Consider the following 20,931-nt stretch of genomic DNA (forward strand, 5'->3'; position numbering starts at 1 on the left):
GTTCAAGGGACAAAGGTGAGGGGAGTGGGGGACAGAAAACGATACAGCCCAGAGCAGGTTGACAGAGAATACAGACTTACAGAGAAGCGCTGGCCAGGCCGTTCTTCCCGGAGCTTTTAGAGGAGTATCAGCGCCCAAGATGGCAGCAAACTAAAGACCTAGTTCCTCGCTTCCCCCACCCCCGCCTTTTATGCCCCAGGGTGCATGCGCAGAGCTTGGCGGCTGGGGGGGTGGGGAGTGGGAGGTTCACAGGTGGGCACAGTTCCTCCTGCCCTGGGGCGAGGGCGGAGGCTGTGTGGGGCCCAGGGAGGGCGAAGCCCAATCTGAGCTCCAAGCTCCACAAGGACAACCTGACAGACTTTACACACCGTGTGGCCGCCCAAGATAGAAACCCAGGAACCCCTAATGAATTTACAGATTAGTAAAAGTAATGGTCAGTAATGGTCAGTTAATTACATACTTAGATATATTATTGCACTTAATTCTGTTTTTCTGTTTGGGAGAGACTTGAATTGGATCTCCGGTTAGATACTAGTAACTTAACGATGTTAATTTCCTGATTTTAATAAATGTATTGGGGTTATGCAGGAAAAAGTCCTTGCTTGTAGTAAATAAACACTAAAGTATTGGGGGTGTTGAGTATGATGTCAGCAATATACTTTCAAATTATTGGCGGTGACGTGTTCTTTCTACTCTTCTTGTACCTTTTCTGCAAATTTGAAATTATTTCAAAAGAAAAAGGAAACCTTAATTTAGAAAATTATTCTAGTTGCATAAAATGAGTTGCACAACTCTCACTATTTTTCTATATTCTGTAGCACTTTCTATTACACAATAATTAACAGTTCCTTGAAAGAATAGGAACTGAGCTGTAAAGTCATCTAGATACAGGTATTTGGAGGAAGACAAAATCTTTGACTTCCTTATAATTTCTTTCATGCAGATCTAGTCAAGTTTTCAATCCCTTGAATGAATTTTGTCATTTTATTTTTTCTATCAGTTTATCCATTTCCCTAGGTTTTCTAATTTATTAATGTGTAGTCTTAATGATACAAGCATATTATTTTATTTTTTTAAGATTTTATTTATTTATTTGACAGGCAGAGATCACAAGTAGACAGAGAGGCAGGCAGAGAGAGAGGAGGAAGCAGGCTCTCTGCTGAGCAGAGAGCCGGGTGCGGGGCTCGATCCCAGGACCCTGAGATCGTGACCTGAGCCAAAAGCAGAGGCTTTAACCCACTGAGCCGCCCCGGCGCCCCACAAGCATATTATTTTAAAATTTTTTTGTGCCTATCATTTCTCCAAAGACATACATATGGCCAACAGACACGTGAAAAGCAGCTCATCATCCCTTATATCAGGAAAATGTAAATCAAAACTACAATGAGGTTATCACTTCACATCTGTCAGAATGGCTAAAATCAACAACACAAGAAACAGCAGGTGTTGCCAAGGATGTGAAGAAAAAGAAACCATCTTGCACTGCTGGTGGGAATGTAAACTGGTGCAGCCACTCTGGAAAACAATATGGAGGTTCCTCAAAAGTTAATTACTGGGTTATTTACCCAAAGAATACCAAAACCCTAATTCGAAGAGATACATGTACCCTTATGTTTATAGCAGCATTGTTTAAATAGCTGAGATGTGAAAGTAGCCTCAGTGTCCATTGATTGATGAATGGATAAATAAGATGTGGATATTACTGAGCCATTTGAAAGGGGGGTGGGGGGGGTTTGGTGGGTAGGGAGGGAAAAAAATGAAACAAGGTGGGATCAGGAGGGAGACAAACCATAAGAGACCCTTAATCTTAGGAAACAAACTGAGGGTTGCTGGGGAGGGGGTAGGGATAGGGTGGCTGAGTTATGAACATCAGGGAGAGTATGTGCTATGGTGAGTGCTGTGAATTGTGTTTTAAGACTGATGATTCACAGACCTGTACCCCTGGGGCAAATAGTACATTATATGTTAATTTTAAAAAATGAGATATCACATTAAAAAAAAGAATGAAATCTTGCCGTTTGCAACGACATGGCTGGAGCTAAAGTATTAAGTGAAATAAGTCAGTCAGAAAAAAACAAATACCATATAATTTCACTCCTATGTGGAATTTAAGAAACAAAGCAAACAAGTGAGGGAAAAAAGAGAGTCAAACCAAGAAACAGACTCTTAACTGTAAAGAATTGATGGTTACCAGAGGGGAGGTGAGGGGGGGATGGGTTAAATAGGTGACGGGAGACAGGGTGATATATGGAAGTGTTGAGTCACTATATTGTACACCTGAAACTAATATAATCCTATGCTAACTGGAATTAAAATAAAAACTTTTAAAAAGAGATAGAAAAAGGAATAATAAAGTAAAAATCTGTGTCTGTGACCATTTCCTCCTTTATTCTGTATTTACTTATATCTTCTCACTTTTTTTCTTGACGGATCTGATTAATCTTCTTTATTGCTTTTTCTTCTTCTATTTGTTCTCTAGTTCATTTATCTTTTCTGTATCTGTATCCTTTCCTTTTAAAAAAATTTCTTTGAGTTTGTTTTATTATTTATCATAGCTTCTTGTGTTGAATGTTTACTGTCTTTATTTATTTGTTTATTTATTTAAGTAGGCATCACATGTACTCAGGGCCTAAACTCATGACCCTGAGATCAGGACCTGAGCTTAGATTGAGTTCAACGCTTAACTGACTGAGCCACCCAGGCGTCGCTACTGTCTTTTTTTTTTTTTTTTTAAGATTTTATTTATTTATTTGACAAATACAGATCACAAGTAGGCAGAGAGGCAGGCAAAGAGAGAGAGGAGGAAGCAAGCTCCCTGCTAAGCAGAGAGCCCCATGTGGGGCTTGATCCCAGGACCCTGAAATCATGACCCGAGCCGAAGGCAGAGGCTTTAACCCACTGAGCCACCCAGGCGCCCCTCTACTGTCTTTATTTTTAACCTCTCATTTCCTAAAAAAAAAATGTACTTAAACTATATAATTTTCCTCTAACAATTGCTTTAGTTGTATCCCTTAAGTTTTTATGACTTATTTCATTATAATTCAGTTTTAAATTTTTCTGATTCCTATTGAGATTTATTTTGTAGTCTATGGGCCAAAGATCATTTTTATTTCCAGATATGTGAAGTATATTGTTGTCTTCTTTCTATTCATTTATAACTTGTATTGATTGCATTGTGGTCAGAGAATATGGTCTATATAATACTGATTACTTCAAATTTCTTGACACTTGCCTCATGGCCTAGTGTCTGGTCTTTTTTTTTTTTTTTAAGATTTTATTTATTTATTTGACAGACAGAGACCACAAGTAGGCAGAGAGGCTGGTGGGGGGTGGGGGGAAAGCAGGCTCCCCACTGAGCAGAGAGCCTGACACAGGGCTCGATCCTAGGATCCCGAGACCATGACCCAAGCCGAAGGCAGAGGCCCTAACCCACTGAGCCACCCAGGTGCCCTGGTCTTTTTGTAAGCATCTATCCATGACAAGAAGTCGTTAATTTTTTCCAAGTATCAGGCACAGAAAGTGATTTTTGTCAGCTTCTTGTAAATCTGCCAATTTTTTCTTTCTATATTTTGACTATATAAAGTACATAAAAGTTTTAAGCTTCTTTCTGATGAGTTTGCTTATTTAATCAATTTGTAATAATCTTCTTCAAGTCCAAAAAAAGTTTTTGCCTTAAAGTCTCTTTTGCGTGGTATTGATTTAGCCATGCCAGCTTTCATTTAGTTGGCGTTTGCCTTTGTTTACCTTTGTTTGGCGTTTGTTTTGTTTATCTGTTCTTTTTCTATTAACCTTCTGTGTCTTTATAAGTGTCTCTTGTAAATAAGATGTAGCTCAATGTTTGCTCATTTTTTGTTTGTTTAATGTTTGTTTATTCAGACGTAGTAGATTCTTTTTACCTTTGCTCTATTGACATTGTGATTTCTAATTTTTGAGATTCATTCCTGCCATTTTAGGTGTGAAGATTTTGATATGTTTTGTAGGTTTCTCCATTATTGTTTTCTTTGAGACTGATTAAAAAAAAAAAAAAATACCTTCTCCTTCTCTAGTTCCCCCCACAGGCCACTTTCTTCTCTACCACTTGGGAAGTTACTCACTCTGTAACCATCTCTCAGAGATCATCCTACAATTTGTAACACTTATTTAATGAAAGGAATTCTGAAGTTAATCAATGTCTTTACCCTGCTAATAAACAATACAAAGACCTGGAGGCATATTAACTTCAATTGTCACCTTCCTCTTCTAACTTATCTGCTGGGAGGAATTTCTGTGGATATCTGACAGATCATCTGCCCCTTGTATTTAACTTACTCCTACTTATCCTTCATTTCCCAGCTTAAATGCCATTTCCTCAAAGAAGACTTCCCTAGAGTCTGGGTCAGTAGTCATCAAACTGGATTACCCTGCACTTAGAAAAACACCCAAAGAGGGGCACCTGGGTGGTTCAGCTGGTTAAGCGTATCTGCCTTCAGCTCAGGTCATGATCCCAGGGTCCTGGGATCAAGCCCCACATTGGGCTCTCTGCTCAATGGGGAGCCTGCTCGTCCCTCTGCCTGCCTCTCTCCCTGCATGTGTGCTCTCAGTCAAATTAATTAATTAATTAATTGCGTCCCAAAAAATACCCAGACTTCCCAAAGGGGCACTGGCATAATAATTTTAAAGGATTCAATTTCCAGATATTCACCTTTTTTTTTTTAAGATTTTATTTATTTATTTGACAGAGAGAGAGATCACAAGCAGGCAGAGAGGCAGACAGAGAGAGACGGGGAAGCAGGCTCCCCCCTGAGCAGAGAGCCCGATGCGGGGTCCGTCCCAGGACCCTGAGATCATGACCTGAGCCGAAGGCAGAGGCCGAACCCACTGAGCCACCCAGGCGCCCCCAGATCCTCACCTTTTATGTGTAGTCTTCCCTAATACTGATCTGCCTGAGAAACAAGCTACCTACAAGCCTGAAGCAGATAGTTCTTTTCTCCTTCCCTTTCATCACTTTATAAAGTAAAGGGATGTCTATATTACCTCTATTTACCATTGTGCTTGGTCTAGCCCTGACATATAAATTCCCCTCAAACACCAAACAAATAGTCAGCAGTTCAAAATATTAGCATCAGCGAAACTTTCAGTTGTGCTTTCTCTGTATTATTCAATTTTTTCTGAAAGGCAAAGCATTAGAAATGGAGTGTTTTGGTGCCTGTTCGGTTGTTAATAATTAGACATAACATGGAGTCAAATAAGAGTAGAGTTGCCAGATTAAGCAAGTAAAAACACAGAAACCTAGTTTCCTTTGAATTTCCACTGGCAAAATTTTTTTCAGTATATGGATTACCAGATATACTAAAACACTGAAAAATTATTGGTCTCTGAAATTCAAACTTGACTCTGCATCCTGTATTTTATCTGACAACCCTAGCTAATATTAAGAACAACTTTCATTTTTTTCTTTCGTCTCTTTGACATTTTTTAAAAATACGGTGTTCCCAAGGGAGAGTTCTATTGGAGCGAACCCAACCCAAAAATGTAAGAACTTTTAAAGCAGAGACGCTTTATTTCAACCAGGCTACAAACTCATGGCAAGAATCTTTTCCTTATTTAGCAATCTATCTTGGAATTAGAATTACAAAATAAGATGGTTATCATAGTGATGTTTATTAATATGTTGATTTGAAATGAAAACTTAAGTCAGACTTGTTCTGTTGGAAAATGAATCAGATTGGGCTAAACAATTTGGCTATATGTGGGAACTTTTCACATATTAAACTCACCAAATCTTCAACTCCAGGGTTTTACAGAAACTAACACATTATAAAAATAAATGTTATCAAATAAGTAATGATAAATATTATCAAAGTATCTTCACGTTAAAAGTTCATTGATCTGTATAGTTAAGATGAGTACCCTTTATATATGTTATACCTCAATGAACAAGTAGAAAAAAGCTTTGAAAAGGAATGTGGAAATTAACAATATATTTTCTAATTTATATCTGCTAAGTCACAGCTAAATGAAAGAATTACACACATAATTTGGTAATTTATGATAAGGCCTCTTTGCTAAAATTCCCAGAAATTCAAAATGTAGACAATTCTGAAGGCTGGGAAGGAAATTTTTTTTCAAGTCAACCGCCCCCAATTTTGGCACTAACAACAAAAAGAAGGAGAAGATTGAAAAATCTAGCCAAGTCCTCAGTTAATCATTGTACTATGAGAGCATTAAGAATGCAAGAACAATGGGGCACCTGAGTGGCTCAGTGGATTACAGCCACTGCCTTCAGCTCAGGTCATGATCCCAGGGTCCTGGGATCGAGTCCCGCATCGGGCTCTCTGCTCAGCAGGGACCCTGCTTCCTCCTCTCTCTCTCTCTGCCTGCTACTCTGCTTGCTTGTGATCTCTGTCTGCCAAATAAATAAATAAAATCTTAAAGAAAAAAAAAAGAATGCAAGAGCAATAAGGTTTAAGAACCACAAACACCAAGTTTTAGTTTCTCATAGCAACCTGGACTTCTTCCTTTGCTTATCATAATATGTAAACATATACTCATTCATGTAACTATTTAATGTCTGTGTATCCTACAACATCAAGTCGTACAGAAGCAAACACATTGCTGAGCACGTTGCTTTTCCTCAGTGAACCTTGCATGAAAGATTTAATGGGCAAGTGCACCAGATGCAGGCGGTATTTGCAATTCCAGGAGTGGATGTGATTAGCCAGAACACGTGCGCAGAGCAGAGGATGGAACTCTAGAAAGAGAAGTAGATTAGGAAGCCCTTTTAGGGCCACATCTGTGTCATCTGCATTTACAGCTCTCCCTTTTCCTTTCCTCCCTCATCTCTAATAGGGGCATGGTGTCTTGCACACAGGAACAATACAAAAGGAAAAATGACCCTGCTTGAACTGCTTTACCAAACCAATCTAAGACCCAGAGTAGATAACTACTGTTAAGAGATACAGTTACTCTAGAAGAGTATGGGACTGGGCAAGTCTCTCAATGTCTTCAATCTTTATTGTCATCACCGTCCTATGGAAGAAACAGATGTTAAATGCATAAAATATAGTAGCTCCCACCTCCCCTTCAAGGAAGCTGCAGATAATCCCTCCTGAGAACTAGCCATTTAAATGTTTTCTTTTTCTATCATCCATTTTAGCCAATCATCTCAGATTGCATCATGCACTCATACCACATGCAATATTTGTGGGTAAGAATTTTTTCCTCCAGTTTCCTTTTCCTTCAATATCCTAGAGTCAAGTCCATTTTTTCTGTTTCCTTTTCCTTCAGTCTCCTAGAGTCAAGTCCATTCTTTCTATGTTTCTGCTAGCCACTTTCTATTACTTTTACCCTAATTTATTTAACAGTGATGACTTGTTCAGATAGTTCAGTTTGACTGGGTTTGGGTGTTGTCTGGTTTTTTTTAGATGCCACCAGGAGGCAGCATGAACTTAGCGATGACCTCACATCTATGGTCATTTTGTCACTTCTAAAAGAACATGTCTTTTCTACTTAAGATACAATCAAACCTGACCCTTTTTCTTTTTTCTCAAACAATACCCAGTGTTAATGAGGACATGGGGGACCAGTTGAAGTGCTCATACAATGCTATATACTTGCAGTTGAAGTGTTCATTGGGGACAATTTGAAACACCATGTTTCAAATTGTCCCCAATGAACACTTCAACTGCAAGTATATAGCATTCCCCTTTCCCACAACCTCTCCTACCCCCTGTCATTTCATTTGAGGAGATTACTGTGGTCAAGAGCAAAGATTTAGCTACAGGGACATTCAGTACAGCATTGCTTAAAATAACATAAACTAGAAAACAATGTAAAGATCCATCAATAAGGGATTCGGATCATATAATTGATTACTACATGGCTGTTAAAAATGATATTGTTGAAATGTTTTCCAAATATGTAGTGTATATATCACAAGATGTGGTGCATGGGACAATTGTAAATGGACATTGTTTCATCCCTATATCTGCTCCCATTTCCTAGAAACCACCCTGGCTCATCATGGCCTCCCCCTGGACAGCTAGAAGGCTAAAACTTCCCATACAAGCCCACAGTCTTCTTTTACCTATCTTCCTTAGGGGCTCTCTGTCCCGTTCCTGTTTCAAGGCCGAGGCTTCATCCCGCCATCGTGGCCCCAGCATCTTTTCCTTTCCAATTAGCCTTTCCTAGGTCTAGCAGTCAGCTTCATCCTCATTGCCTTCAAGTCCTTTTTAATGTTTCCTGAAATGCCCAACTCTGCACTGAAGTAAGCTTTGAAGGATGGGGAGGATTTGGTGTGGCAGAGACAGAGACCATGGAGGTATGTCAGAATAATATAGACCAGGGCAAAAAAAAGAGAAACATAGCATGAAATGCAGAGAGAACTAAAATCAGGTCAGTGGCAAACAAGAGTAAATTGAGAAACTTATTCAAAGATCCAACCTAGGGGTAGCAGGGACTTGATTACAGAGGACAGAGCATGGTATTCTACAGAGTTTGAACTTCACCCTGGAACTAAGTTTAAGGAGTGATGAAATCTTATCACTGCGTTTTGTGGGAAATGGATTCATAGGGAGAGTGGGTTTTCACAGTAAGAGATATGAGACATGGTAAGGGCTTGAATTAGAGCAGAGGCAGGAAATACAAAGAAGAGGGGTCAGATTCAAGATTATGTAGAACATCAAATGAACAGGACCTTGTGACTATGGACTACAGACCTAATGTAGGTTAGGTAAGAACCAGGATTCTATCTCACCCACAGCTGACATCTTCTGCACCTAACACAGTGTATTCCACATAGGTACTCAGTACGAGTTTCTTAATGAATTGAAGGTGGGTAGATATCAGAAGAATTAAATGCAAAACGACTGCAGATCTTATTACTGAATATAGGAATTTATTTCTCCTCCCCTTAAATACTCACTGGCCTTGTGATTTGAATCACTTTAGCCACCAGAATTCCTGATACCAGAAGGATTAAAATGAGAAAGAAAAGAAGGGTCTCAATTGAATAATTAGCATAAATTTAAATAATTACTGATGATACATCTGTGAAATAATATGTAATCGAGTGTTCCTCAAAATAAAAGTAGAAATGTGTTTGACAAATTTAATGATTATGTAGAATTAAAATTGTTGGCAATGTCAACATGATTTAGAAAAGGAGAGGCATAGATAAGAATGAAGTTAAAATCAATTAAAAGAATCTTCTTATTTGGCATGAGACTATAATACTGATTAGCTTTAGACAAAGTAAGAAAATAGAAGTACAAATAGGTTTATCTATTTGAAATGTAAAGTTACAGACTGTAACTATAGACAATATTAAAGAATAAAATACCAAAAATCCAGTTATATGAGACTTACAAAATACATACCAAAGAAGCACCATATACAAAGATTGAAACTGAAGGGATAAAATACATACACCTTGTGAATCACAAGGACAGCTGAGTTTCAAGGGGAGAGAAATAAACACTTCCATGTGATGGTCTGATCTTCAGAGTCATTTTACAAAGTGCGTGATTCAGGAAGACATAAAGATGAGAGATGTTTTTGCAATTAATCACCACATCATGAAAATTCTAATTGAGATCAGTAGGAAAATAGAAGAAAGAAACAGGAAAATAGGGAGAAAAACAAAAGATATGGAACATAAGAAACAAACAGCAGATGGTAGATATAAACCTAGCCATACTGATAAGCACGTTGAGTATAAATGTGCTAAACATTTCAGTTAAATGCACAGGTTGTCAGATTGGGTAAGAAAGCAAGAGTCAATTATATGTTGTCTAAGAGAAACTCTCCTCAAACATAAAAACACAGGTTAAAAGCAAAGTGTGGACTTGATTATGGTGACAGAAAAATATATATTATGCCTACACAATCCAAAGAAAGCTAAGGTGGCATAGGAATATGAGAGGAACCAGATTTCAGAGCAAGAAACAATCCTAGTGACAAAGAAGGTAATTGCATAATGATATAAAGGTCAGTTTATTAAGAGGATATAACATTCTTCAGCGTGTATGTAAATAATAACAGAGTTTCAAAATATCTGAAGCAAAAACTATTGGAGATGAAGGGACAAATGGACAAATCCATAATTTTAGCTGGAGATTTTAACAGTAATAGACAAAGTGAAAAGAAAATTGGTAAAGGTATAACAACTGACCATTATCATCAATCAACTTGACCTATTTGCCATTTAATAAAAATTCCACCTAGCAACAGCAGAATGCATCATCTTTTCAAGTGCACACAAAACATTTGCCAACATAAGCCATATTCTGGACCACAAAATAAGGCTTTATAAATTTAAAAGAATACATCATAAAAAGTATGTTATGACCAGAGTAGAACTAAATTAGAAATCAACAAACAGATATTTGGGGAAGCTCTAAGTATTTGGAAATTAAACACACATTTCTAAATAATGGAGGGCTAAAGAAGAAATTACAGGGGAAATTAGAAAATACATTGAATTAAATGAAAATTACAAAGCAGCTTATCAAAGTATATGAGTCACTGCAGCAGTAGTGCTTTAAGGGGAATTTATATTATTAAATGCTCTCAATTTAATGTTATGAAATTTTACTTTAAGATCATAAAAATGTGAATTAAGTGAATTAAACTCATAGGCATTAGGAAGGAAATAATAAACATCAGAGAAGTCAATAAAATAGAAAATAAATAACAAAGAACAATCAGTGAAATAAAACCAAAGACTAATAAAAGTGACAAAACTCAGATCAAGTCTGACTCTCGAACAGTCAGACTGATCAAACATAAAGAAGGAAGACACAAATAAAAAAGGATAGAGAGGACAAGACAACAGATATGACGTATTTTAAAATAAAAGAATATTATGAGCAATTTATGCCATTGAGATGAAATCGACAAATTCTTTGAAAGACAAACTACCAAAGGTCACTCAAGAGAAAATGACAGGCTGGCTAGCCCCAGGCCATTTAAATAAGTTGCATTTGTAGACAAAAATTTACCCCAAAAGAAAAGTCTAGATCCAGAAGTCTCCAGTGGTAGGTGATACCAACATTTTAGTTAAGAAATAAGACCAGGCTTATGTAAAATCTTCCCAAAAATGTGAAGAGGAGAATATGCTTCACAATTTGGGTTTTTTTTTTAAAGATCTTATTTGTTTATTTGAGAGAGAGAGAGAGAGAGAGAGAGAGCATGAGAGGAGAGAGGTCAGCTGGAGAAGCAGACTCCCTGCAGAGGAGGGAGCCCGATGTGAGACTTGATCCTGGGACTTCAGGATCATGACCTGAGCCGAAGGCAGTCGCTTAACCAACTGATCCACCCAGTCTCCCCCACAATTTGTTTTTTGAGGTAAACATTACCCTAGTACCAAAACCAGATAAAGCTAATAGAAAATAACTACAAACCAAAATCTTTCATAAAAATGAATGCAAAAAATCCTTAACAAAACATTAGCATAGCAAGTCCAGAAATACATAAAGGGAAATCACTACATGGGATTTACCTTGAGAATGCAAAGTTGGTTTAACATTTAAAATATCTATCAACGTAGGGATGGGGTAGCTGGGTTATGGACATTGGGAAGGGTATGTGCTGTGATGAGTGCTGTGAAATGTGTAAGCCTGATGATTCACAGACCTGTACCCCTGGGGCAAATAATACATTATATGTTAATTATTTAAAAAAAAAAGAATGTTATAGGGAAAAAAGATCTGAATTACAGGTAAGGTGAAATGGATTGATTCCTGTCCAGCAGTGAAAATGAATGAACTGAACCTACATATATCTAAATATCTTGAAAATATAACTTTGAATTAAAATAAATTGCAGAAGTCTATCTCTGATATTGTACATTTGTGTAAACACTAAGCAAACAATAGTATATATTGTTTATGGATGCTTACACGTTAAGATTTTAAATTCTCTTTTAATACATGAGAATTAGAATGCTCATTTATCAGCTTTAAGATATTGGTTTCCTCTGGCAGGAAGAAAGTTTGAAGGAATGGGTGGTGGGGTGCCAGGGGAACTTGAGCTATATCTTTAATGTTTTATTTCATTTATGTCCCAGAGAAAACAACAGAGACAGAACTGAATGCAAAAAAAAAAAAAAAAAAAAGCAAAATGTTATGATCTTCTAGGCATTATGGGGAGTATATATAGGTATCTGTTGTATTATTTTCTGTACTTTTTATATATTTAAAATGTTTTACAATTTGACATCACTTTGAGATTGAATAAAGCTAGCCATACTAACCACTTGGCCCCACAAAGTGCGGTATAGTGTAATCATATACCTGAAGAATTTCACGATGGACACAGCTTCCAGATTTACAAACAGGAGTCAATACTTATTAGTTGTCTCAGAAAACTTCCTCGGAGGGATGAACAGAGAATCAGGTCACCAGTTTCTTAATGACACTTCCATAGTGATCCCTTTAAGGATTCCAGTCAACCCTAGTGATCCACCAGATAATGGCAGCAAGTCAGCAAACAGATACAGCTGCATGATTAAATTATCACTGAGGGTGAGTGAGCGCCCTGTGATACTGGCCTTGCAAGTGAGGTCAGAGATATGTCTGTGCTTAGAAAGGAGGATTCAGTGCAATTAAAGTCCAGCCTGTAAGGAACTCTACCATGTTCTTCCCCTATCTTAACACTGATCACTTGGAATCATCGTCACCTGTCTGTAGGCTTGGCTCAGTAGACACACAATGAATAATTGCTGGCTGACTAATTAGCCTCCAGGAAATGAAATTCCATTATTAAGGGGGTTGTGCCGACTTATCCCTGACTCCTAATATGGTGGACCTAGAAGAAGGGAACCAGCAAACATATTGAATGGATGAAGGGAAAGCCAAAGCTGGGGCTACTTCCATGAAATCTTCCCATTCTCTCCAGCCAAAAGGATATCTTCCTTTCAAATTTGTACCCTCTTAGAATATTGAACATCCATTCTTACAGATACATGTGTTTAGGTCTCATGTTCCATTACTACCTTTTAGGTTTAAAAGAAAGGACTGTTTTCTTGGATGCCTGGGTGGCTCAGTCAGTTAAGTGGCTGCCTTCAGATCAGGTCATGATCCTAGTGTCCTGTGATCAAGTCCCACATAGGGCTCCTTTCTTGACAAGGAGCCTGCTTCTGCCTCTGCCTGCCTGTGCTCTGTCTCTCTCTCTGAAAAACAAATAAAATTTTTTTTAAAAAAAGAGAGAAAGGACTGTTCTCTTTTATTTTTTTTTTTTTAAGATTTTATTTATTTATTTGTCAGAGAGAGAGAGAGAGTGAGCACAGGCAGACAGAGTGGCAGAGGAAGAAGCAGGCTCCCTGAGGAGCAAGGAGTCCGATGTGGGACTCGATCCCAGGACGCTGGGATCATGACCTGAGCCAAAGGCAGCTGCTTAACCAACTGAGCCACCCAGGCGTCCCAGGACTGTTCTCTTTAAGACATTTATTACAGAATGATAGAAAAGAGAAAAAAAAGTCTTAAAGCTAAAATTAATTCATTTTATAATTTCCTAAGTTCAGTAGAATTATATTAACCTTAATCTACGCAACTCCAAACCCTTGAAAATGAAATCCCACCTCCACGTATTTAGTTAGTAGGTACCGGAGCACTGGGTGATGATTTGTGCCAGACCACCAATAGGGTCAGTGTGCCTGTCTGCTCAGCCATTTCCCATTAAACACCAGCAAACAAAGACAGCTGCCAAACATTTTCTAGGTCATTTGTTCTGTTTGTAAACAGAAAGTGTACAATAATTAACAAGATGTAATCATTTGCAAACTGGGTTTACACAGAATGAAAGTTTTTTTTTTTAAAGGAAGGAAATTAAGGCAAGTCTTAAGTGCTTAATGACCCCATTAATTGAGAGATAGGTAATTAAAGAAATTAAACAGAAGGGGTAATGGCCTTGGAGCCATTAATCTATTCTGGGAGTACTGCTAATGCTTACCAGGTGATTTTCATCTGAATTAAGAGCTGAGCATCGGTCTACTTTCACACAATATTTCTTGGATCTAGCCAATCAGAAGAATCACTTGGAAAGCTCTTGAACAACACAGATCCCAGGATTCTCTTTATACATCCTTAATCAGAATCTCAGGAGTAGGGCTCATACACAAGGATTTTTCAAAAGCCTAACAGGTGATTCTTTGAAAGGGCTAGCTAGCCAGGTTTGGACATCATTGTGCAGGACACAGTTTCTCAATGTAGGCACTGCTGACGTTTTCCGATAGTTAGTTGTTGTGGATGCTGTCCTGTGCATCATAAGATGTTTAGCATCATCCCTGGCCTCTACCCAGTAGATACCAGTAGCACCCTCCCTTCCACAAATTGTAAGAAAAACAAAATGTCGCCAGACATTGCCAGATTTCCCTGGGAGCTGAAATCACCATCTATTTAAGAACCACTGCTTTATTATTTTTTTTAATTTTTATTGTGTTATGTTAGTCAACGGACAATACATCATTAGTGCTGGAACAAATAATCCTAAAATTTGTATGGAACCAGAAAAAAACCAAATCGCCAAGGAAAGGTTGAAAAAGAAAAACAAAGCTGGGGCATCACATTGCCTGATTTTAAGCTTTACTACAAAGCTGTGATCACCAAGACAGTATGGTACTGGCACAAAAACAGACACATAGACCAGTGGAACAGAGTAGAGAGCCCTAATATGGATCCTCAACTCTATGGTCAAATAATCTTCGACAAAGCAGGAAAAAATAGACAGTGGAAAAAAGACAGTCTTTTCAATAAAGAGTTCTGGGAAAATTGGACAGCTATGTATAGAAGAATGAAACTCGACCATTCTCTTACACTGTGCACAAAGATAAACTCAAAATGGATAAAAGACCTCAATGTGAGACAGGAATCCATCAAAATCCTAGAGGAGAACCTAGGGAATAACCTCTCCGACATCAGCCACAGCAACTTCTTTCAAGACAGGTCTTTAAAGGCAAAGGAAACAAAAGTGAAAATGAACTTTTGAGACTTTATCAAGATAAAAAGCTTCTGCACAGGAAAGGAAATGGTCAACAGAACAAAGAGGCAACCCATGGAATGGGAGAAGATATTTACAAATGACACTACAGACAAGGGGTTGATATCCAAGATCTATAAAGAACTTCTCAAACTCAACACCCAAAAAACTGATCATCAAGTCAAAAGAGGGGCAGAAGACATGAACAGACACTTCTCCAATAAAGACACACAAATGGCTAACAGGCACATGAAAAAATGTTCATCATCATTAGCCGTCAGGGAGATTCAAATCAAAACCTCATTGAGATACCACCTTACACCAGTTAGAATGGCAAAGATTAGCAAGGCAGGAAACAACGAATGTTGGAGAGGATGTGGAGAAAGGGGAACCCTCTTACACTATTGGTGGAAACCACTGCTTTAGAACAACCATGTCAGATGGAACTTTCTGCAGTGAGGGAAATGCCCAACATGGTAGCCACAAGCCACATGTGGTTACTGAGCTCTTGAAATGTGGCTAGTACAACAATGGACTTGAATTTTAAGTGTTATTTTATTTTAACTAATTTAATTGTAAAATCCCCATATAACTAATTGTTATCATATTGGACAACACAGTTTTACAAGATTCAAATCTAACTCTAGGCAGTGAAATGTATACGATGTTTTCCCTACGTGCTTCTGAGACATGCCATGTAGAAATAATTTACAAAAATAGAAAATCTACCTACTCTGTTGTATGAATTAGAAAGGGGCTGGCAGTAGCCCACTTCAGTCCCAATCTTTATCTCTTTTTATTTTCAGTCCCTAACATTTTCTTAGAAAAAAAAAAATCCCATTGCTATCTGGTTTTTATCAATTCTTAGCAGGTTAAACATAGAGTTACCATCTGGTATAGCAATTCTACTTCTAGATGTATACTCAAGAAAGATGAAGACATATGTCCATGCAAACTCTGGAACATGAATGTTCATAGCTGCATTGTTTTTTCCAGTTTTACTGATGTGTAACTGACATACAGCACTTTATAAATTTAAGGTATATGGTACAATGATTTGGCTTACATAAAAGGTGAAATGATTGTCACAATAAGTTTAATTATCTCATATAAATAGAAAAAAATAGAGAAAAAGAAAAATAAATTTGTTTTTCTTGTGATGGGAACTCTTAGCATTTATTCTAACGACTTCCATATATACCATACATTAGTATTAATCATAGTTGTCATGTTGTACATTACATCCACAGTACTTATTTATCTTATAACTGAAAGTTTATACCTTTTGACCGCCTTCATCCAATCCCCCCTCCACCTCTGGTAACGAACACATCTGATCTCTTTTCCTTTGTTTGTTTTGCAGATTCCATATACATATGAGATCATACAGTATTTATCTTTCCCTGGCTTATTTTTCTTAGCATAACATCTTGAAGGTCATCCATGATGTTGCAAATTGCAGGATTTTCCTTTATTATAGCTAATTACCATATATAATAATTTATATGGTATTATATATATATGTATAGATTACCACATATATATAGATATAGGTATCTATATCTATATATATCTCACATCTTCATTACCAGTTCATCCGTCCATGGACAGTTAGATTGTTTCTAGGTATTGGCTTTTGTAAATAACACTGCATAGCTGCATTATTCATGATAGCCAAAAAGGGGAAATAACCCCAATGTCTAACAACTGATGAATGAGTAAACAAATGTATATCTATCAATGGAATATTACTCAGCAATAACAAGGAATGAAGCCCTAATATATTCTACAACAGGATGAACCTTAAAAACATTATGCTAAATTAAATAAGCCGGTCACAGAAGACCACACACTATATGATTCCATTGATACGAAAGATCTGTAACAGGCAAATCAATAGAGACAGAAAGTAGTTTAGCAGTTGTCTAGGACTGGGGTGAAATGAGGACATTGGTTGATTATAGCTAATGGTTATGGGGTTTCTTTTTAGTGTGATGGAAATGTTCTAAAATTAGATTGTGGTGATGGCTATACGATTCTATGATTACACTAAATCTGTTGAATTATACACTTTAATAGGATGAATTTTATGGTACGGAAATTGTATCTCAACAGAGCTGTTAAAACCTCTGTTGGTGTAATTCACTCTATAAGCAAATCTAACAAGAAAATCTGTATGATAATATCATTTGGTGGATAATATTTATTATCAAACTGGAAGTGGCTTTGGGTAATATTATTATCTTTTTCCAAAATAGTCTCTCCACTGGTTACTAGCACTCTCATTTCCAAGATAATTGAAGTGACCTTGCATTACATCCAAACTTGGGCTAAAAAATTTTAAGCCCAGCCCTTTCTCAACAACAAATCCTTCCACTCTATGAGACCCATTGTAGGACAATGAATCCATTCAAAGGATATTCTGCATAACCCAAGCCTGCAATTCAATGGGCCCATCCATGTAATTCCTGCGTTCCTCTCTAGTCCATAGGAATAATGGACTCATGAACATTGCCAATGAGAAAAGATAAAAGGATTAAGAGATTTTCTAACTTAATTTTGTCACAAGTCTGGTCAGTCAGACCCTGTCCTGGACATAAATTGCTAAGTCATGGAAAATAAATAGTTCTGTCAAGCAATTAGAAGAGGACATTCACTTTTAGGACCCTGAGTTCTTCAAGCAACCCCAGATAGAGCCCCATCTCTGCCTTTCAGCTCATCTGACTCAGATAACTTTAAAGGAAATGAAAACATTTCCAGGTTTTCCATTATGAAGTGAGACCTGGTACTGAAGATAACTGCCAGGCTTATGCAGCCTGAGCGTGAACCATTCAGGAGACCTCCAGGGAGTGTGCAGAGGATGAGGAAGAAAAACAGCAAGTACAAGGGAGGTAAGATTTTTCGTAATGTAAACAACAACAAAAAAAGGTCTATCTGTGGCAATTTTGTTTTTATTGTCCAGAAGAAATCATGTCGAAGGAAATTAAACTGTTTGTCTAAGTGGTTAGATAGAGATCTGTGAAGAATGATATATAGAGAAGTAGGGGCTCCGATTCCAAGGCAGAAAAGAACAGGCTTTTTAGAGGAAAAATGTGTAGGGAGGAATACTAATTCAGCAACTCATTCAGTAGACAAGGCAGGAGACCTCAGGTTACAAAGCAGTGACATAGTTCTGACCTCTCTTCCATTCACTGAGGATGTAGTTGAACAAACACATAGAGCATTTATGAGAAAAGCTAAGTCCTTTGGAACGGTTCTGGGAAAAGTCTGAGTTGTTTGGAGGAAAAGTGCCATCTTCAAGACATGATGCATTAATTGTACCTTGAATTTCTTATAACCAGATAGAGTGGCAACCTTCCCTGGCCTTCATCACCTGGCTGGATAAGCGTGTCCCTCTTCCGTGTTCTGACAATGCCCTGGATATACCCTTAATTACACCACTTTAAATTATTTAAGGTTATTATTTTTTATCTTCTTTCATCACAAGACAGTGAACATCACAAGAATGAAGATACTGTTGGCATTTGTATGGTTTTCAGTTTTCAAGGTACGCCTCAACAGAGTTTCTAAGTGGGCATACTTTCTCATCCCTGGTAGGTAGTGTTTAATTTTCAGGTATTCCATAGGCCAACTGGCTACCCTGATTAGGTAATTCAAAGATTACCATACCTAGACTCTGCCACAAGACCTTGTAGTAAGTCAAATTGTAATGTAACGCTGAATTCCACTAGTATTTGGGCTAGGCTCCAAAATGGAAGCCTTATACAAAATTGTGCACTGGAGTGGATTTAGTGTCATTACATAGGCTTCAAGTCTAATGTTCTCCAAAAAACATTGGCTTGTGGGACATTTGAACCGCACTTCCCCAATCTGGCACCCAAGTGAGGTTTACGTGTTATTTCAGCCATCTGTATGTGAGATGTTAAAGAAACAAATTGCTTGGTGACACCCATAGGCCCTGAAAGAATTCAAGCACCTTCCCTGTTGCCTGTCATAATGGGAGGGGGCATGGTGGGGGCAGGGTAATAGAGCCGTTGAAGAGTCTGATATATGTCTTAGACCCCGTACCCACATCCCAGACATGGAATCAGAAATTTTATTACATTCCTTGCGTGTTCCAGGTCATTAACCCTAATCCCAGATGTTGTTCTTTTTCTTTTTTTCTTTTTATTCTCTTGCTCCGAGTAGAACTTTTTAACTGCAACATTACGATGGATTGTCTGGATAGGAAGTATGTTTTCAACAAATCTTTCAGTTATGATCTTTCCATTTATCCCACTTAAGTAAAAGTTATAAAAGACACAGTTTCTTTTTTCTGGACTGCCTGTGTTAGTACAGACACTATGTCAGCCTGAGGTGGGAGGGGTGGGAATGGGAAAGAGAGAGATAAATAAGGTCTGTGGGTGTCCCCATGCGGCGCCAGCTTGTTTGAGCTGGTCATTATCTCCAGAGTTATAAGAAGACCTTTTGGAACTCTCCTGCCTCTGCTGCCAAGGCTCCTGGGATTAGAGACCAGCGGACAGAAATGCTCTGTTCTTTATTTCAGGGAGCACACATAGATGGACTTTGGAGTGAAGAAATCGTATTTGTTGAAACCTTTGCTCAGAGTTATAAATCTATGTGCCGCGTGGCAGGGATGTCTCTAACTCTGGAACAAAGAACAAAGAGCATTTTAGTTAGTCACACTGAGGAAAATACCAAAGAAACAGAAACCACAGGAGGGTTCATAACATCCCCCTGCCTCCTCCCCTCCTGTATTCCCTTTAACTCAAGTAGAGATTTCTTGGGGTGGCTGGGTGGCTCAGTCATTAAGCGTCTGCCTTCCGCTCGGGTCATGATCCCAGGGTCCTGGGATTGAGCCCCACATCGGGCTCCCTGCTCTGCGGGAAGCCTGCCTCTCCTTCTCCCTCTGCTGCTCCTCCTGCTTGTGCTCCCTCTCTCGCTGTGTCTCTCTCTGTCAAATAAATAAATAAGATCTTAAAAAAAAAAAAAAGTAGAGATTTCTTGGCACATTCCAGCTCCACAGCTAAGGTTTTGAAACAAGCTAGTATCAATAAAGCTAGTATCCGAAACATCCCCCAGGCTCTACAGATACATTTTTAATGATGATGAATTTAGATCTTTCATAGAGTCATAAAACCCCGATATAGCCAAAAGCCTGGCAGTCATACTGTTTCACTTCACCACAGAAGTGAGGGAGTGGCTAAGATCTGATGTCACAGAACCCCCTCAGTCCACAACTCCTACTACACGGAGAAGGATTCTTTAAAACATTTATCTGATTCATAAACATAATAAATTTTCTTGCCTCAAAATTGTTTCAAGTTATTTAAATTCCAGTTAGTTAACGTACAGTGTAATATTCGTTTCAGGTATACAACATAGTGAAAAAGGGAAACACTTTCATAATCTACCACAACACATTTTGTTCACCATGCTCTGTGCGCTTAAAGAAAAACGAACATGCTAAATCCTACAGAATAAGAAAGAAAAGTGTGGGTTTCTACTTTTGATGCTTCAATCCTGAATTTTGCAACTTACGACATAAAACATCAAAGCATGCTTGGACAGGGCCTTTGCGTGAGATAGGAATAGATTACAATAGGTGTCAAAAATTGTGAAATCGAGCCAGCTTCCAAGGAGTGTGCATAGCGTGACATGCTCTACACAGGTCTGGGCAGTGCCAGGAAAACCCTGCACTCATAATTGGCCAAATCCTGTTATCCTCACTTGCAAGGCACAGCCCATAACCAGTGGAGGGATTCCAGAGGTGTGTGATATCGTGCTTGAGTTCTTACCACAGACACTGAAATTCAGGCAATTAAGTGAGAGAGAGCAATCTAGAATGGGTGAAAACAGAGTGATTGAGGTGTGTGGACTTGTGTTGATCTTGCACTGATCGGGGCTGCCTACAAAAGCCACCAACCGCCCTGCAAAGATAAAGAGGCAGATCTAGGGAACATTATGTCAAGTTAT

At 38.2% G+C, this 20,931-nt stretch overlaps 1 protein-coding gene across 4 annotated transcripts in view; it reads right to left on the minus strand.

Moving 5' to 3' along the window:
* Positions 1-20,931, minus strand: part of TDRD15 (tudor domain containing 15) — an 88,053-nt gene that overhangs the window by 40,091 nt on the left and 27,031 nt on the right. The window contains exon 3 of one of the 4 annotated variants that reach the window (XR_013967373.1): positions 16,035-19,603. The exons of the other annotated variants lie outside the window; for them this stretch is intronic. The gene's annotated coding sequence lies outside the window, so the exon portion shown is untranslated. Of the gene's footprint in view, positions 1-16,034; positions 19,604-20,931 lie in introns of those variants that run through there. 4 annotated transcript variants of the gene reach the window in all.

Source organism: Martes martes, assembly GCF_963455335.1.
Source record: "Martes martes genome assembly, chromosome: 9".
Taxonomy (NCBI): Eukaryota; Metazoa; Chordata; class Mammalia; order Carnivora; family Mustelidae; genus Martes; species Martes martes.